The 17,655-nt window shown below is 36.2% G+C and overlaps 1 protein-coding gene and 1 non-coding gene across 2 annotated transcripts in view; one reads left to right on the top strand and one right to left on the bottom strand.

The window, feature by feature from the left end:
* Positions 1 to 17,655, bottom strand: part of ARID2 (AT-rich interaction domain 2) — a 197,056-nt gene that overhangs the window by 137,904 nt on the left and 41,497 nt on the right. The window lies entirely within an intron of this gene.
* Positions 2,327 to 2,448, top strand: LOC120360815 (small nucleolar RNA SNORA64/SNORA10 family). The gene has a single exon (XR_005577232.1). It is a non-coding gene; the product is annotated as a small nucleolar RNA SNORA64/SNORA10 family (small nucleolar RNA).

Here is a 17,655-nt window from a genome sequence, read left to right as displayed (position 1 = left end):
ACCCACAAACTTTACATCTTACAGACAGTTGGTGAAATACTGTCCTGGGAAATTCAATCAGCAAAAACACCTCCATTTTTAAAAGCCTGAAAAGCAGAGTTATGGTGAAGTCCTCTAATCAATCCAAGTAAAGTATTTCCAAGAAAAATCATAACAGATAATGCAGAGGTTCTTTATCTCAGGTGAAAATACGTCCATTACTCTCATAAGACTTGGTACTTACTGGAAGGCTAGCAAGTAATGACCATTGATAATCTGACCTTTATTCAAAAGCATAATCAACATGTTATACTTTAAGGGCTTAGTTACACTAAGCAAGTACTGAGTACTCAGCTGATAAAACTTGATGTGCCTTTCCTACAAACTTGTAAGTATTTTCTTATATTCTTATATACCACAAGCACTGGCAAGGTACCTTTCCTATATATCAACAACTAAGTCTCTCTACAGAAGTAATATAAGTTGGTCAGGCGCAGAACCTCATGCCTGTAGTCCCAGTACTTTGGGAGGCCAAGCGGGCGGATCAACTGAGGCCAAGAGCTCAAGACCAGCCTGGCCAATATGGTGAAACCCAGTTTCTATGAAAAATAAAAAAATTAGCCAGGCATGGTAGTATACACCTGTAATCCCAGCTATTCAGAGGCTGAGGCATGAGAATCGCTTGAGCCCAGGAGGTGGAGGTTGCAGTAAGCTGTGATCATGCCACTGCACTACAGCCCAGAAGACACAGTGAGTGATACTCCGTTTCAAAAAAAAAAAAAAAAAAAATGGTAGTACAAGTTACAGTCAAGAAGATATTTCTTTTAAAAAGGGTTTCAGTATGTTAAAAATGTACAGAAGATTAATATGAAAAAACTGAAAATTTGGGAAATGTAAGATTAAGGACTAAATATAAAAATATGGAACAAAATATATTTCATATTAAAATTCTCAATAAAATTTTTATTGTATCGTATACTGAGACTTTGAAATTAGCATACTGTGTCTAACTCCAGGACTGATCCAGTGAGTGTATGATTACTCACAGATGATATGTATGTATACATAGGTATATATATATATATATATATATATATATATATATATATATATATGTGTGTGTACATATTTTTTAATGAAATGTATAATCCAATCTGTAATGGCCTTATCTGGCTGATTTATTTCTTTTACTGGGTTTTCATTCTCTTAAAATTTAAAGATGGGTCTTCATGGTTGATCAAATGCAACAGAACAGGCTCCCTGTAGCAGTATTTAACCCTTCTCTAAAGCAGTGGTTCTTTAACTAGGACTGATTTTGCCCTCTAGGCTACCACTGGCAACGAAGAGACATTTTTGTTTGTCACAACAGAGACAAAACATACTGCATGTACTAGACAGAGACCAGGAATACTGCTACGCATCATACAATGCACAGGACAGCTCTCACAACTAAGAATTTTCCAGCTCAAAATATAAACAGTGCTGGGATTATGAAATCCTGTTCTATGTAACAAAGCAGTGTATCCATTCCCAAAAGGAGTCATGGTTATATAGAAAGTACTTTAAATGCAGAGACCCATTACTCTTTCTTTCTAAGGATGTTATATTAATGAATATCACCAAATCATAAACATTTACAGCATAACATTTAAAATAATTTGAGCCAATGAAGTGCCTGTGACTTAGAAGTCTTTAAGAGAGGAAGAAGTATCTAAATTTAGCCACCAATCCTTAAGTCCATATCGTGTTAGTAATTTTGTCTGAAGCTTACTCTTTAGGAAAATTCTCAGTAAGAGCTCATAGGGAAAACATTCCCTGAGGTTTTTGTTTTGTTTGTTTGTTTGTTTTTAACACATCAATAAAGACTCTTCATGGGTTTCACACTTGAAATTCATTTGGCTATACAGAAATCCACACATTACCCATTGGCTTACATTTTCTTTCCTTGAGTATCTTAAATATATTATTCCATTTTCTTCAGGCATAAAACACTGCCATTTAAAAGTCTGATAATAATCTTTCTTTCTCAGTCATTTAGTCTTTTTGGTGCCCAGGAGACTGTTTTTTCTTTAAAGTTCATTGGTTTTATGTGCATTTATATCAGTTGTAATGGTTCTGAGTAAATATTCTTAGATATACAGTGTGCCATTTCAAATCTTTTTTAATTTCAAGAATGTTTTATTTTAGTTTTTAGAATTTGTTCTGTCTTGTTGCCAAAGTTTTCTTCTTCAGGGACTTGTATTATCCATATATTGGATTATCTTTGTTTTCAATATTGTTTTCTCTTAAATCTTTTAGCTGTCTTTTTTTTTAACAACAACAAAAAAAAACCAATTTCCCTCCCTCAGCTCTGCATAATTGTTACACTTGGCTTCACCCATGTGACTTATGCAACACATAGAAAAGATGTCCTTGGCACCTCAGATTAACCTTATGATGGTCTCTCTCTCCTTGAGGGGCACAACAGATCCTGGGTGGAAAAGAAAACAATTTCCTTTCTTCACTTAGTATCGCTTTACATATTACCTGTGCTTATTTTATTTACTCTTGAATCTCCTCTAGATTGGGGTTCATTTCTGAAGTTGTATATATATATTTTTTGAGATAGGGTCTCAATCTGTCTCCAAACTGAAGTGCAGTGGCACAATCATGGCTCACTGCAGCCTTGAATTTCTGGGCTCGAGCAATCCTTCTGCCTCAGCCACCCAACAAGCTAGGACTCCAGGCATGCACCACCATAGCTGGCTAATTTTTGTATATACATGTTCCCTATTCTTTTCTGAGTTATATTGCCTTATTTTTGAATTTTTAAAATTCTAATTTATATTTTTATGTTCTCTTTCATTACAACATTTTCTTAATTTCTTTCTGCTTGTTTTGAAAGAGTAGGTAATAGTACTCATTTGTTTTGGGGGCATGTCTTTCTGACATTCATTCACGGTCTTTAAGATACTATTTTACTCCTTTTTTTTTCCTTTATGATAACTTTCTCTTGGATTTTACTTCTATCATTTTCTGTTGCTAATTTTTAAGTGAATCAGTTTTTCTGAACGTCTACATGAAGGCATGGTCATTCTGTTGTTTTTGTGTGGGCTTCAAAAAGCAGCTTGTTTTCACAGATTTTCTGGCTGTGTTCTCCTCTCCCACTTTCATCTGATTCTTCTGTTTTATCTCTATTGTCCCTGTATTGCTCAATTTAGACTGCATTCCAGGAATTTCCTCTTAGTTTGGGTTTTAGCCTTAAAGGGAGCTATGGCTACATAGTTTTGAAAGTTCATAATGCCCAGGTGATGTATCCCCTTCAATCTTACAACATATTACTTGCACCCATTCCAATTCCGCTTCCTTTTCTTAAATCAGTCCACTGTGTTTTCTAGTAAGTAAATTATTTGGGAGTTTTCATATTTTCTGGTCCAACAGATGATCCATTGTTTCTCCATGCTTACTCCCTATGAAGTCTTGCATTTCTGATTTGACCCCATTCTCTTGTATTTAGGGCTCACAGAAACTTTAACATTTAGTTTTTTGTAGATGTTTTACTTTTCCAGGCAGGCAACTTCTACAAAGACTCCCAATGATTCCTGACTCCTGCTATTCATGTCACTGAATAATTCTTTCCCCTTGAGTAATGGATGAACCTACTGACTTAAGATCAGAATACAACAGAAGTGATAAAATGTCACTTCTGAGATTAGGTTACATGAAGACTCATTTCCATCTTGTTCTTTTTCTCTCCCACTTGCTTATTCTGAAGAAAAATAGTTGCCCTACAGTGAGCTGTCCCATGGAGAAGCAAATAACTGAGGAAGGCCTCCAGCCAACAGTCAGCAAGAAACTGAGGCCCTCATTTCAATGGGCCACAGTGAAATAAATTCTGTCAACAATCACTGAGTGAGTTTGAAACCAGACCCTTCTCTAGTCAAACTACGAGATGACTGAAACCCAGGCCAACACCATGACTGCAGCCTTGGTTGCAACAGATTCATTGTGAGAGACTCTTAGCTAGAGTCTAAGCTAGAGCTAAACTGTGACCAGATTCAGAACTCACAGAAATTTTAAGATAATAAATGTTTGTTGTTTTAAGTGCTGGGTTTGAGGGTAATTTGTAATGCTGCCATATATAAGTAGTACAATTTCTTTCAGCTTTGTTTTTACGGGAGTCGGGGATTTAGTGAGACTCAAAACTATTTCATAAGTAATTTTTAAACAAACATTACTCTAAAAAATAAATGCTATATTTTTCTTTAATTTTGGAGGCCTATTTTAACAGCTAAGCAAAGAAAATTAATAATTTCAGTCAGGCCTGGTGGCTCACACCTGTAATCCCAGCAGTCTGGGAGGCTGAGGCAGATGGACAGCCTCAGGTCAGGAGTTCGAGATCAACCTGGCCAACATAGTGAAACCCTGTCTCTACTAAAAATACGAAAAATTAGCTGGGTGTGGTGGCAGGCACCTATAATCGCAGCTACTAGGGAGGCTGAGGCAGGAGAATCAGTTGAACCAGGGAGGAGGAGGTTACAGTGAACTGAGATCATGCCATTGCACTCCAGCCTGGGAAACAAGAGCAAAACTCGGTTGAAAGAAAGAAAAAAAGGAAGGAAGGAAGAGAGAGAGACAGAGAGACGGATTGACGAACGGAAGGAAGGAAGGAAGGAAGGAAAGAAGGAAGGAAAGAAGGAAGGAAGGAAGGAAGATAATTTCTATCAATTTACATTAAAATGTAAATGTACTCTGCTGTTTATTTACCAACAAAGCAATTCTTTCTTACTTTCTCAGAAAAATTATTATCGTATCATTAATTCCAACATGTATTACCATGTAAAAATCAGATGCTTTATTTTCTAGCAGCTTGAGTTTCCCAAATGAAAAAAAGCAGGCCGGAGCAGTGGCTCATGCCTGTAATCCCAGCACTTTGGGAGGCCGAGACGGGCGGATCACCTGAGGTCAGGAGTTTAAGGCCAGCCTGGCCAACATGGTGAAACCCCATCTCTAAAACAAAAAAGAAAAAAAAATTTTTTTAAGAAAAAAAACATATACTAATCACATCACTTTTCATATGAATAAAACTTATACAGGAAACAAAAACAGTGCAAGGTACTCCTCCCCCAAAAGGCAGAGGTCATTCTTTAATTATAAGGCCATTTATCCCAAGTTTTTAAATTCTTATTATGGTTATTCTAATTTTCAAGATAAATTCTACCCCTTCCTCCTTAACTGCAGTGTAAGTTCCATCAGAGATTGTCAGTTTGTATCAGCAATGTCTACAAAGTGTGTGGCACACTGTAAGTGCTCAGTAAACACTGGTTGAATAAATAAATCTATCAAAATCTGCTGAACTATAACCAGCATTTATTTAGCATTTACCAAATACTAGACAATCTGCTAAATAAATAATTTATGTGTATTAACTTTCATAATCCTTTATAAGAAACTTTTTAATCTTATTTAATAGATAAGGAAACTGAGACCTAGAAGTTAAACAACTTACCCAATATAAATATTGTAAGCAAATGACATAATCTTTTTTTTTTTTTTTTTTTTTTGAGATGGAGTTTTGCTCTTGTTACCCAGGCTGGAGTGCAATGGCGCGATCTCGGCTCACCGCAACCTCTGCCTCCTGGGTTCAGGCAATTCTCCTGCCTCAGCCTCCTGAGTAGCTGGGATTACAGGCACGCGCCACCATGCCCAGCTAATTTTTTGTATTTTTAGTAGAGACGGGGTTTCAACATGTTGACCAGGTTGGTCTCGATCTCTCGACCTTGTGATCCACCCGCCTCGGCCTCCCAAAGTGCTGAGATTACAGGCTTGAGCCACCGCGCCCGGCCAAATGACATAATCTTAATAAATTATCACAAAAGTCTAATTTCAAAGCAGTACTCTTATATTCCTACATTATAACGGCCATTCTCAAAAACTTTATAAAAGAGCAAGGACTTACTTTTCTATAAAAAAATACTTCTCAGTATGAATTTTCTCTTGCTTTTAAAGCTGCTTTGTTTCAATATTATTATTGAATAAATTAGTTGTTATTTTAATAAGACAGTATGTCAAGTCTTGTTGATCTGGCAAAACTAAAAGACAACAGAAAACTGACAACAATTACTCTAAAAATCAAAGTAATCATCAGAGGCAAGATCTAAAGTTCAAGCGAAAGTCTATTAATCAAATGATGATTCCCAATGGACTCTCTGACCATTACAACGACCAAATATTTCCAAATCTCCTGGTTGTTGACAATGTTCTACTAAATCACATTTTAATTTAAATTATTAAAGTCCAGGTATAATTTTTCAAATGTTCAATGAATACACTTAAAACTATAATGTAAAATAACATTTTTAGTATTTTGACAATATTTGACAGAAAAAAGTACAATTTTTCACAAATAGAATAGTAAAGATTTTTGAAATGCAATTATGATATCAACTGCTGACAGAGGTACTACCCTACAGACATTTTACATACTGCTAGTGGATGTTAAATTGGATTAGTGTTTCTGGATGGCCACTTGGCAATATTCATCAAGAATCTTGAAAACATTTACATTTCCTGACTCAGTAATTAACTGTCTAGAAATCTTAAAGGAAATAATCAGACACAGATAAACAGATTTGTAAACAAGGAGGTTCACTGCAAAATTATAACATTAACGCAAAAGGGTAACTTTAAATGTATGACAATATAAAAAAGTTATAATTATGACACAAATATGAAGTTATTAAAATGATCTAAAAACTAAAGATATGGAAAAGTTATTGTGTTTATAACAGGTTAAAAAACTAGTATAGAAAGATATATAAGTGATGCCAATTTAAGAAATTTATTTTCTAAAAGACTGGGAAGAAATAAACCAAATTAACTGTGATTATTTCTGAGTGGTAGGTTCACAAAGGAGATTTACAGTTTATTCCAGACACTTTTTCAGATGTTTCCAGGTTTTCTATAATTAACAAGTATCAGCTTTAGGATGAAAAAACAGCCCATTATTTCCCAAAGATTTAAATTCAGATTACATAAAATATTGTATGATTTTTAAGTATAATAAATTAGCATGTAAAGAACAGTCATTTATTTAAAATTTTAAAGAAAAATTAAGTAGAAAGTCTGAATAGACTGATTTTCTTACTAACCTAAGTAAACACACCGTGTAGTAAACTCCATATACTGTATATTACTTCAGAGCAAATACAGATCGATCTAGGCCCTACAGTCTTTTTCTTATTACTCTCTGTTGTCTTTTATTATTTCTCTCTCTTTCTGCCTTCTCTATCTATATACATACAACTATCAAAAACAGTGCTAATACTAACATACATCTAAATTATGAATATATTCTTTTTTACACGGAATGTATATATTCCTGACCTCTATCCAGAGTTATGATGAGGTCAGATGCCTGAAGTTGGGAGTAAAGTGAAAAACAACAAATTAATACCATAAGAGGTTACCCCTACTCTGCCATCTATATCCTAAATCTATAATAAGGCGTTTTGTGGGAGGCAGGGGAGACAGGTATAAACTGGGATTTTAGCCATTCTTATTAGCCAAATTACTAAATAGTCCAGTTTGTTAAAATTTTACTTGTTGAGTATAATATAAACTTTAAAGATAATAGTCTTTTTACTTAGTCCCTATCATCTAAGACAATGCTAAGAAAGGCTAATGTATAGTAAGCTAAACTAACATAAAATACAAATTAGTCTACCAACAAGAATCAAGCATGTATCACCTATATTGAAAGATAATTAGGGACAGACTCAAGTTAAGACTTTAGTAGTATAACCTGCACTTAAAAATTTTGATTTACAGGGAGAAAACTTAAGGTCACCAGTTGAAATATCTCAATATTAATGTACTGCTTGTGTATTATTAAGAAGCAAGCCCCAAAGATTTGGAAGCTATAGATAATAGCACAGCTCTGTACATTTAATGTGATGTATCGTCTATATGTTATACATAATACACTATCATGTCAATGGCAATTCAGTCATTGTGGATACATTAGTTAGAGAATTAATACTTATTACACTACAATTAAATTCCCAAGTAGACTAACAGTACTATTATAGGTATCCAGATCTGGAATTCTTTTCTACTACTATTTAAAAGAACATCTTTACATGATATATACTATACTATGAACTTTTAGAATATATTTTAAGATTTTTTTCTTTAAATTGTTGCGGTTTTCAGCATACTACCTCTTCTCATATGTTATCATCCTAATTTCCATTTTTAAAGTTTCATTTTTTATATATTTTATTTAAAATACAGAGACGGAGGCTAGGCACAGTGGCTCATGCCTGTAATCCCAGCACTTTGGGAGGGTGAGGCCGATGGATCACTTGAGGCCAGGGGTTCGAGACCAGTCTGGCCAACATGGCAAAACCCCATCTCTACTAAAAAAAAGTAGCAGCAACAACAAAAAACCCACAGAAATTATCTGTGCACAATGGTGCACACCTGTAATCACAGCTACTCAGGAGGCTGAGGAACGAGAATTGCTTGAACCTGGGAGGCAGAGGCTGCAGTGAGCCGAGAACATGCCACTGTACTCTAGCCTAGACAACAGTGTAAGATTGTCTCAAAAAAAAAAAAAATAGAGCTGGAACCTCACTATGTTGCCCAGTCTAGCCTCAAACTCCTGGGATCAAGCAATCCGTCCAGCTTAGCTTCACAAAGTGCAGGGATTATAGGCATGATCCACCACACCCAGCCTCCATTTTTAAAGTTTCTTTATTTTGAGACAGAGTCTTGCTCTGTCACCCAGGCTGGAGTGCAGTGGCACGATCTCGGCTTGCTGCAACCTCTGCCTCCCAGGATCAAGCGATTCTCCTGCCTCAGCCTCCCAAGTAGCTGGGAATACAGGCTTGTACCACCACACCCAGCTAATTTTTGTATTTTTAGTAGAGATGGGGGTTTCACCATACTGGTCAGCCTAGTCTTAAACTCTTGACCTCGTGATCTGCCCGCCTCAGCCTCCCAAAGTGCTGGGATTACAGGCGTGAGCCACCACACCTGTACAAGTTTCTACGAAAGCATGTGGATTTTAAAAAAAATTTTTTATTTCATGTCTCAGGAATCTGTTTAACTCAGCAGCTCCTCAGTACTAAACAATCACACTCCCACAATACAGGAATTTGAATTAAATCTCTTGAGGGCTTTTTAAAAATAGTGATTTATATAAATACCTATCCTGATCCCTTGAAACAATATTTCTCAAACTGTCTTTCTTTAAACACTTCATGTGAGCTATATGAGTTCAGTCAGAAATTGGGACAGTTCATCATCCCACAAGTAGTACAAGTTTAAAAAGCAGTAGGAACAAAAAGAGAACAAGAACAAATATACTAGATTAAAATTAAGTGAACTTATTTCAACAAATCACTATCTGCAGAGTAGTTCCTAAACTTTAGCAAGCTTCAGAATCATCTGGAGGACCTGTTAAAAACAGACTGCTTGGCCCTAACCCCGGAGTTTCTGACTCACTAGGTCTGAATATTTGCATTTCCAACAATCTCCCAGATGATGCTGATCCTGCTGTTCTGAGAAATGTAACTTAGAGAATTACTGCTTTAGAGTCTCATGAAGTACACTGTCTGAAATAAAAATCGTAACATGTCAAAAGTTCTCTAATTAGAAACAGGTATCTAAGTATGTGTAAGCAAATACTCTTGCCTAACGTATTAATTCGTTACTACAAGTAAATTCTTTCAGAGAAAAATGGTACTATCGGATTTTCACCAATTATTACAACAACGTAGGTTAAAACATTCTTCAAAAGGTTAAGTTTACCTGAAATTACTAAGATAAGCAACAGCAATAAAGTACTTCAAGCACAAGAGAAAAAAGAGTCCTGAATAACTTATAAAATGAATGAAAAGATTAGTTCCTTAATATATTTAAACTAATTTCTTTTTTGGGGGGGAGGGTACAGAGTCTTGGTCTGTCACCCAGGCTGTAGTGCAGTGGCGCGATCTCAGCTCACTGCAATCTCCACCTCACGGGTTCAAGCAATTCTCTGCCTCAGCCTCCCAAGTAGCTGGGATTACAGGCACCTACCACCACGCTCAGCTATAAACTAAATTCTATTTGCATCTATCTAGCAGTCAAATTAACATAGTATACTTTTATGTTAGACATACCTAAAGTGGAATCATGACTTCACCAAACCACTTAGCTCATATAACATTGGCTGAGCTAATGAGTTAGTTTCTCCTGCCTTATACATAATAGAGCTCCAATATAGCAAAGCTTTAAAATGCTTTGTAATGTCATTCTCCCATCCATAAAACTACTAATGCATCAAACTGTAAGAATAGTAATGAATAAATTTTCAAAAGAGAATCCAGGAATTTCTGAAAGAGGAAAAATTTGAAAACTTAAAAATTTTTTTCTCACCTGGATTCAATGATTGAGTCGTATGGGATGCAATATGGATGCCCTAACCAAAATCCAAGGGCATAAAAGAGCGATGAAGCCTCTTAGATCAAATCACTATTTCCAATAGAAATAGACATTTTGGAAGACTGAGTCAGGAATAGAGAGCAGTGATCCAAAAATAGTTTTAGGTTTTCTCTGAGATGGTAAACACTGCAACCTTTCTGGAATTGGAAATTCTGGTGATCAGCTTATGTCCTAGAGTGCTAGCATGAAAATATAGTGCAACCAAACACTAAAAGAAAGCATCATTTTCCCTCAAACCAGTAAGAGTCACAGCTCATAGGATGAATGCACAATCACCCCAGGCCAGGAGTTCTCATCCTCAGCACTATTAACACTTCAGGCTGGATAATTCTTGTGGGAGGACTATCCTGAGCATTATACATTATTCAGCAGAACCCCTGGCCACTTACCCACTAAATGCCAGCAGCACTCCCCAGTTATGACAATCTAAAATATCTCCAGACATTGCCCAATGTTCTCTGTGATGCAAAACTGCCCCTCATTGAGAACTACTGTCATAGCTCAAAATCAAGAACAGCAGTAAACTGAAAATGTTTTCAAATAATCTAAGTTTTAGCTGGAACAGTTCTCCGGCCACAATGCCTGACACTTAAGTACTCAACAAATCTTAGCCACTATTATTATCATTTTGTATGTGTACATGGCTGCTTAATTTATTGGCAGTAACAGCTGTCTGACTCGCTTCCTGTAATAGTCAACAAAAAGGTTTAGAAACTTGGAAGGAAGCAAACATCACCTTAATCTAGAATTCCACCAGTGCTGCATATTGGGATGCTAATAAAAAGCCATAATTTATACCCCAAAAGGTAAACAAGTATGCCACAATCCATATTAACACAGACACACAAATATGTACACATGTATACATATAAACAAAGGGGGAAAGATGCTATAAATTGACCTGCCAACCTCAAAGATTTCTAATACTCAAGTGAGATTCATACAAATGATATCTGACAGGTATGATATATAAGTAGATTTCCAGGAAAAAGTGATTTTTAAAAATCAGTCAATTCAGCCCCAGCTTATACTCTTTCATCTTCACGAAATGATTCAAGGAACATGTAAGGGTCCTTTGTTCTTGTAACTGACCTTAACACTAAAAATTATGTAAATAAAAACCTGAATATGAGTAATTTAGTAATGTCTTTAAATTGACATTATTAGAACTTGGAAATACAACTAGTATTTGGTATAATCTTATAAACTCAAAACCTCACTATTTTTAAATAAATTCAGATTCAATAATCCACCTTCAAAAGATTTCCCTCACTCAGGCAATACAATGTCTTTTAACGAAGTTAAAAGTTTTATAAACTAGTTACAAGATAATTGAATGCAGGAAGCTACTATATACGAAAAAAAGTTTCCACTCAAGGCAAGGATCTTAATTTCCAGTCACAGGGGAAGATAAATAACTTACTGCCACTTCCCTAATGCTCCTGTTACCCATTCCCATACCAACTGCTGTAAGAAGGTGCATCTGCCCCCTTCTTGCCAGAAATGGTGAAGAATTTGTACTAATATTTCTTTCAATATTTGGCAGAATTCCCTAGTAAAACCATCTGGGCCTTTGCTTTACCTTGAAGGTGGCTTCTTTTACAAAAATAATTAATTCAATCTCTTTGTTATAGGTCTATTTACATTATCTTTTTCTTGAGTCAATTTCAGCAGTTTGTATCTTTCTAGAAAGCTGTCCATCTCATCTAAGTTATTTAATTTATTGGCATACAACTGCTACTATTCCTTTACACTACCTTTTATTTCTGTAACATTGGTAGCAATGTCTCTTCTTTCATTTCTAATTCTAGTAATCTGTGTTTTCTCTGTTCTTACACAATCTAGCTAAATATTTTGTCAAAATTGATATTGTCAAAGAACCAGCTTTTAACTAATCTCTAGTTTTTCTTTTCTTTATTTAATGAATTTCTTCTTGAACCTTTATTATTTTTTTTCTCTGCTTTAGGTTTAGTTTGCTATTCTTTTTTCAGTGTCTTAAGGTAGATGACTGTATCAATTTGAGATTTTTCTTCTTTAACAGACATTTATAACTATAAATTTTCCTCTAAGCATTACCTTAACTGTACCTATAAGTTCAGTATATTGTTTCTTTATTTTCATTAATCTCATAGTATTTTCCAACTTCTGATTTATTCTTTGACCCACTGGTTACTTCAGGAACATGTTCCATTTCTACACATTTTTAAGTTTCCCAAATTTCTTTCTGTTGCTTGCTAATTTCATTCTATTGTGCTTTGTGTTATTTTTTTAATGTAATAAAGTTTCTTTTACAGTGTAGCATATGGTGTTTTCCTAGAGAATATTCCATTTGCACTACAGAAAAACATATATTCTGCTACTGTTGGATACTGTTCTATAAATGTCTGTCTGGTCTAGTTGATTTATAATGCTGTTCAACAAGTCTTATATTTCCTTGTTGACCATCTGCCTAGTTATTGCAACCCTTACTGAAAGGGGGGTATTAAAGTCTGCAACCATTATTTTTAAATTATCTATTTCTCCCTTTATTTTTATCAGTTTTTGCTTCATACTATATTGGAGCTTTGCTGTTAGATGCAGATATACTTACAATTGCTATGTCTTCTTAATGGACTGCGATTTTTTAAACAATATAAAATGTCCTTTATCTTCAGTAACTTCTTTTGTTTTAAAGTCTATTTTGCCTGATATTAATATGCCACTCCAGCTTTCTTATGGTTATGATTTGCTAATATTATCTGTCATCTTTTTATTTTCCATCTATATATTTGAATCTGAAGTGTGCCTCCTGTAGAGAGCATATAGTTGGGTTCTGTATTTTTTATCCAGTCTGACAATCTCCAGTCTCTGCCTTTTTTTTTTTTTTTTTTTCCTGTAAACAGGGTCTTGCTATGTTACCCAATCGGCTCAAAGTACTGGGCTCAAGCAATCCTCCTACCTCAGTCTCCCGAGTAGCTAGGACTATAGGTGTACTTTACCACACCTAGATTCTAACTTCTGAATTATTTGATCCATTTACAATTATTGTCATTATTGATACAGATTTTTCACCTGCTAATTTAGTTTTTGTTTTGTGTGTATCTCATGTTTTGTTTCTCCATTCTTCCTTTATTGCTTTCTTTTTGCATTACATCAGTATTTCCTAACGTGGCATTTTGTCATTCATTTTCCTTCATGTTCGCTCTAGGGCTTCCCATATATATCTTACCAGATTCAGCTTCAGATTTATACTAACTTAATCACACTGAGATGTGAAGATGTTACTCCTATATTGCTCTATGTCCTTTTCCTTCTTTTTGTGATATCTTTTTTTTTTTTTTTTTAATTTGGCTTAAGCTTTAGATTCAAGGTAGATTGCCTGTAAAAGCTAATGCCTTCACATGAGTTAAAGGCTTGAATTAAAGATAGATCCCCAGAATGTAATATATTTTTTTTAAAAAAAAAAAGAAAGAAAAAAGAAGGGATCTCATTCTCTTTTTAAAAAAGAAGAAAGAGAAAGAATAAAAAAAAAAAAAGAATGAAGGAGAGGAAGAAAGAGGAAGAGGAAAAGGGGGAGAGAGAACGGGGGTGTTGCTTTATTGCCTGGGTGAGAATGCAATCTAAAAATGAGTATGCCTATAATTGTGCTTAATAATGGGGACATTAAAAAAAATGAGGGAAGAAAATAACTAACAAGCAGCCAACCAATATTTCATTTAAACCTGTAAATAGGCGTGATGTGATAAGAGTGTATATTTTGTGTATTTAAAGTGGAGAGTTCTATAAATGTTAATAATTAAGTCTACTTGTTCCAGATCTGAGTTCAAGTCCTTTTTGGGATACCACTGTTACATTCATCTATAAACATTATAAGCTCAACTTTATATAATTTTACAACTTTTTTAAAAGCAGAGAGAATAAAAACAGCAGAGGGAGTTTGGTTATATTAACCTCGTATTTATTGCTTCTGGTTCTCCTTGTTCCTGTGGCTTCAAATTACCATCAAGAGTCACTTCCTCAGCTTAGTACAGTTTTGTACTAACAAACCACCCTTACACTGTAACTGCAAGTATATTGCATTTTAATGTATATAGGCCCAAATACATCATATACATATTGTTTTACACAGCTGCTTTTTAAGACAGGGTCTGGCTCTGTTGCTCAGGCTAGAGTACAGTGGTACAACCACAGATCACTGCAGCCTCAAACTCCTGAGCTCAAGCAATCCTCCCACCTCAGCCTACCAAGTAGCTAGGACTAAAGGCAGGCAACACTGTGCCTGTCTAGTTCAAAATTTTTTTTTTTTTTTAGAAACAGAGTCTTGCTATGTTGCCCAGGCTGGACTCAAGCTCCTGGCCTCAGGTAATCTACCCACGTCTGCCTCAGCTTCCTAATACGCGGGGATTACAGGTTTGAGCCACCACACCCAGACCGCAATTGCTTTTTTTTTGAGACAGAGTCTCACTTTGTTGCTCAGGCTGGAGTGCAGTGGTATGATCTCAGCTCACTGCTACCTCCACCTCCCGGATTCAAGTGATTCTCCTGCCTCAGCCTCCTGAGTAGCTGGGATCACAGGCGTGTGCCAACACACCCAGCTAATTTTTGTATTTTAGTAGAAACAGGGTTTTACCACCATGCCTGGCCTGCTTTTTAAATCAATTAAGAAATGGAAAAGAAATATGCACTTACACTATCTTTTATAATTACATAATTACCTTTGCTGGTGGTGCTCTTTGTTTATTTTGTGTGTGTGGAGATTTAAATTACTATGTGAGATCACTGGCTTTCAGTCCAAATAACTCCCTTTGGTACTTCTTATTGGTAGTGTCAGGAGACAGTCAAATGCCTAGGCAGATAGGAGCAGGTCCCTGGTGAAACCCCACCTTCAAGCCAAACAAAGTTTAAAGGCTGAAAGCCAAGCTACAAGTCAAATCCATGGACCAGAATGAGAACCTGTTTTCCCATTTGGTATACTTTTCTCTGATTGATCTCCACCCTTCAACTATTTCACATATACCTACTCTTTCCTAATTGGTTTTCTACCCTGGTGCCTCTGCTTTAGCCTTTCTTTGCATACTTGGAAACCAATTAGCACACACTCCCCTATTCTGAGCCCATAAAAGCCCCAGACTCAGCCACAATGGAGAGGGACCATCCCCGTATCCCCTCACTGCTGAGAGCTGTTCCACAGTTCAATAAAAGTATTCTCTGCCCTCCTCACTCTTCAACTCTCAGAGTATCCCCATCCTTCTTGGATGTGGGGACAAGAGCTTGGGAACCAGTGAATGTATAGCACAGGTGAGCTGGGGGCATGCCTGCTATAGCTGCAGGCTATGCTGGTTCACAAGCCAGACTTGACCCAGGTGGGACAAGTAGACAGGGCACCTACTGTGAGCCTGGCAAAGGAGCCAAGAAAAATCCTGTGTTACTATAAGGCATGACTGCTAGCAACAACTTCTCTGAGTCTTGTTTATCTGGGAATATTTTTATTTTGCCTTCATTTTTTAAAGATAGGTTTCCTGAATACAGATTCTTGGTTGACAGGATTTTTTTTTTTTTCCTCTAAGTCCTTGATCTTATCCCACTCCTTCTGGCCTCCATTCTTTCTGATAAGAAGGCAGTTATAGCCTGGTATGGTGGCTCACACCTGTAATCCCAGCACTTTGGGGGTTGAGTCTGGCGGATCACAAGGTCAGGAGTTCAAGACCAGCCTGGCCAAGATGGTGAAACTCCATCTGTATTAAAAATACAAAAATTAGCCAGGTGTGGTGGCAGGTCCCTATAATCCCAGCTACTCAGGAAGCTGAGGCAAAGAATTACTTGAACCTGAAGGCAGAGCTTGCAGTGAGCCGCGATCACACCACTGCCTTCCAGCCTAGGTGACAGAGCAAGACTCCATCTCAAAAAAAAAAAAAAAAAAAAAAAAAAAGAGGCAACTATTAATTTAATTTTATAGGGGTTCACTTGTAAGTGATGACATGTTTTTATCTTGCTGCTCTCAAGATTTCCTCTTTATCCTTAACCTATACTATGATGCGTCTGTGAATATCTCTGCATTTACTCACTTGGAGTTCACTGAAGGTCCAAGACATACAGATTAACGTTTTTTAATAAACTTGTGAATAAATTTGGCAATGATAGAAAACTGCTCAGTCATTCTTCCATTTTCTATTATTTTCTCTGTTCTCTCCTGGTCCTCCCATTACGTGTATGTTAGCATACTTTTTAATAGTGTCCCACATTTCTTTTCTTTTCTTTTTTCTTTTTTTTTTTTTTTTTGAGACAGAGTCTCACTGCAACCTCTGCCTCCTGAGTTCAGGCAATTCTCCTGCCTCAGCCTCCCAAGTAGCTGGGACTACAGGCGTGCACCACCACACCCAGCTAATTTTTGTATTTTTAAAAGAGACAGGGTTTCACTGTGTTGGCCAGGATGGTCTTGATCTCTTGACCTCGTGATCTGCCCACCTCGGCCTCCAAAAGTGCTGAGATTACAGGCGTGAGTCACCATGCCCAGCTGCATCCCACATTTCTAAGAAGCTCTGTTGATATTCTCTGTTCTTTTTTTCTCTTCACACTGCAAATCTCTGTTGACCTATCTTTAAATTAACTAATTCTGTCTCCTGTGAGTGAATTTTTCATTTCAGCCTTAACATTTTTCAATTCTAGAATCCCACTTAGTTCTTTTTAATAATTCTGTATCTTTACTGACATTCTGTATTTGATGCAAATTGTCACTATACCTTGCTTTACTTATTGAATAATGATTTTATTTCTCTCTGAACATATTTACAATGGCTATTTGAAGTTAATTCCAAAATCTGGTCACTTTCACAGGCAGTTTCTGTTGCTTGCTTTTTTTTCTGGTGTATAGCTTATTCTTTCCTGTTCTTTGCATATCTCACTTTTTTTTGTTGGAAACCAATCATTTTATATAATACAGCCACTCTGGATATTGATTGCCTCACTCTGGGGTATGTTATTTCTTTAGTCGCTGACTGGATTGTTTTTATGAAGTGTATTTTCCATCATTTTCCCTCTGTGCCTCTTCAGGAGGCACAACCTTGGGTAGTCCTTAAGTCACCATGACATGGCAGTGGTTTTAGCAGGGCACTCTTTTTCTCTTTCTTTGACCACATCCAGTTGTGAGGCATCACCAATTGCTGGCTGATCACTCTGTTGTTTTCAACAATGTGCTGAAGCACAAATTGCTTAACAGGCTGATCAAAACAA

The sequence above is a fragment of the Saimiri boliviensis genome, chromosome 7 (assembly GCF_048565385.1).
Source record: "Saimiri boliviensis isolate mSaiBol1 chromosome 7, mSaiBol1.pri, whole genome shotgun sequence".
Classification (NCBI taxonomy): Eukaryota; Metazoa; Chordata; class Mammalia; order Primates; family Cebidae; genus Saimiri; species Saimiri boliviensis.
Note: the sequence above shows the minus strand (reverse complement) of the source record. Positions and strands in the feature narration are given on the sequence as shown.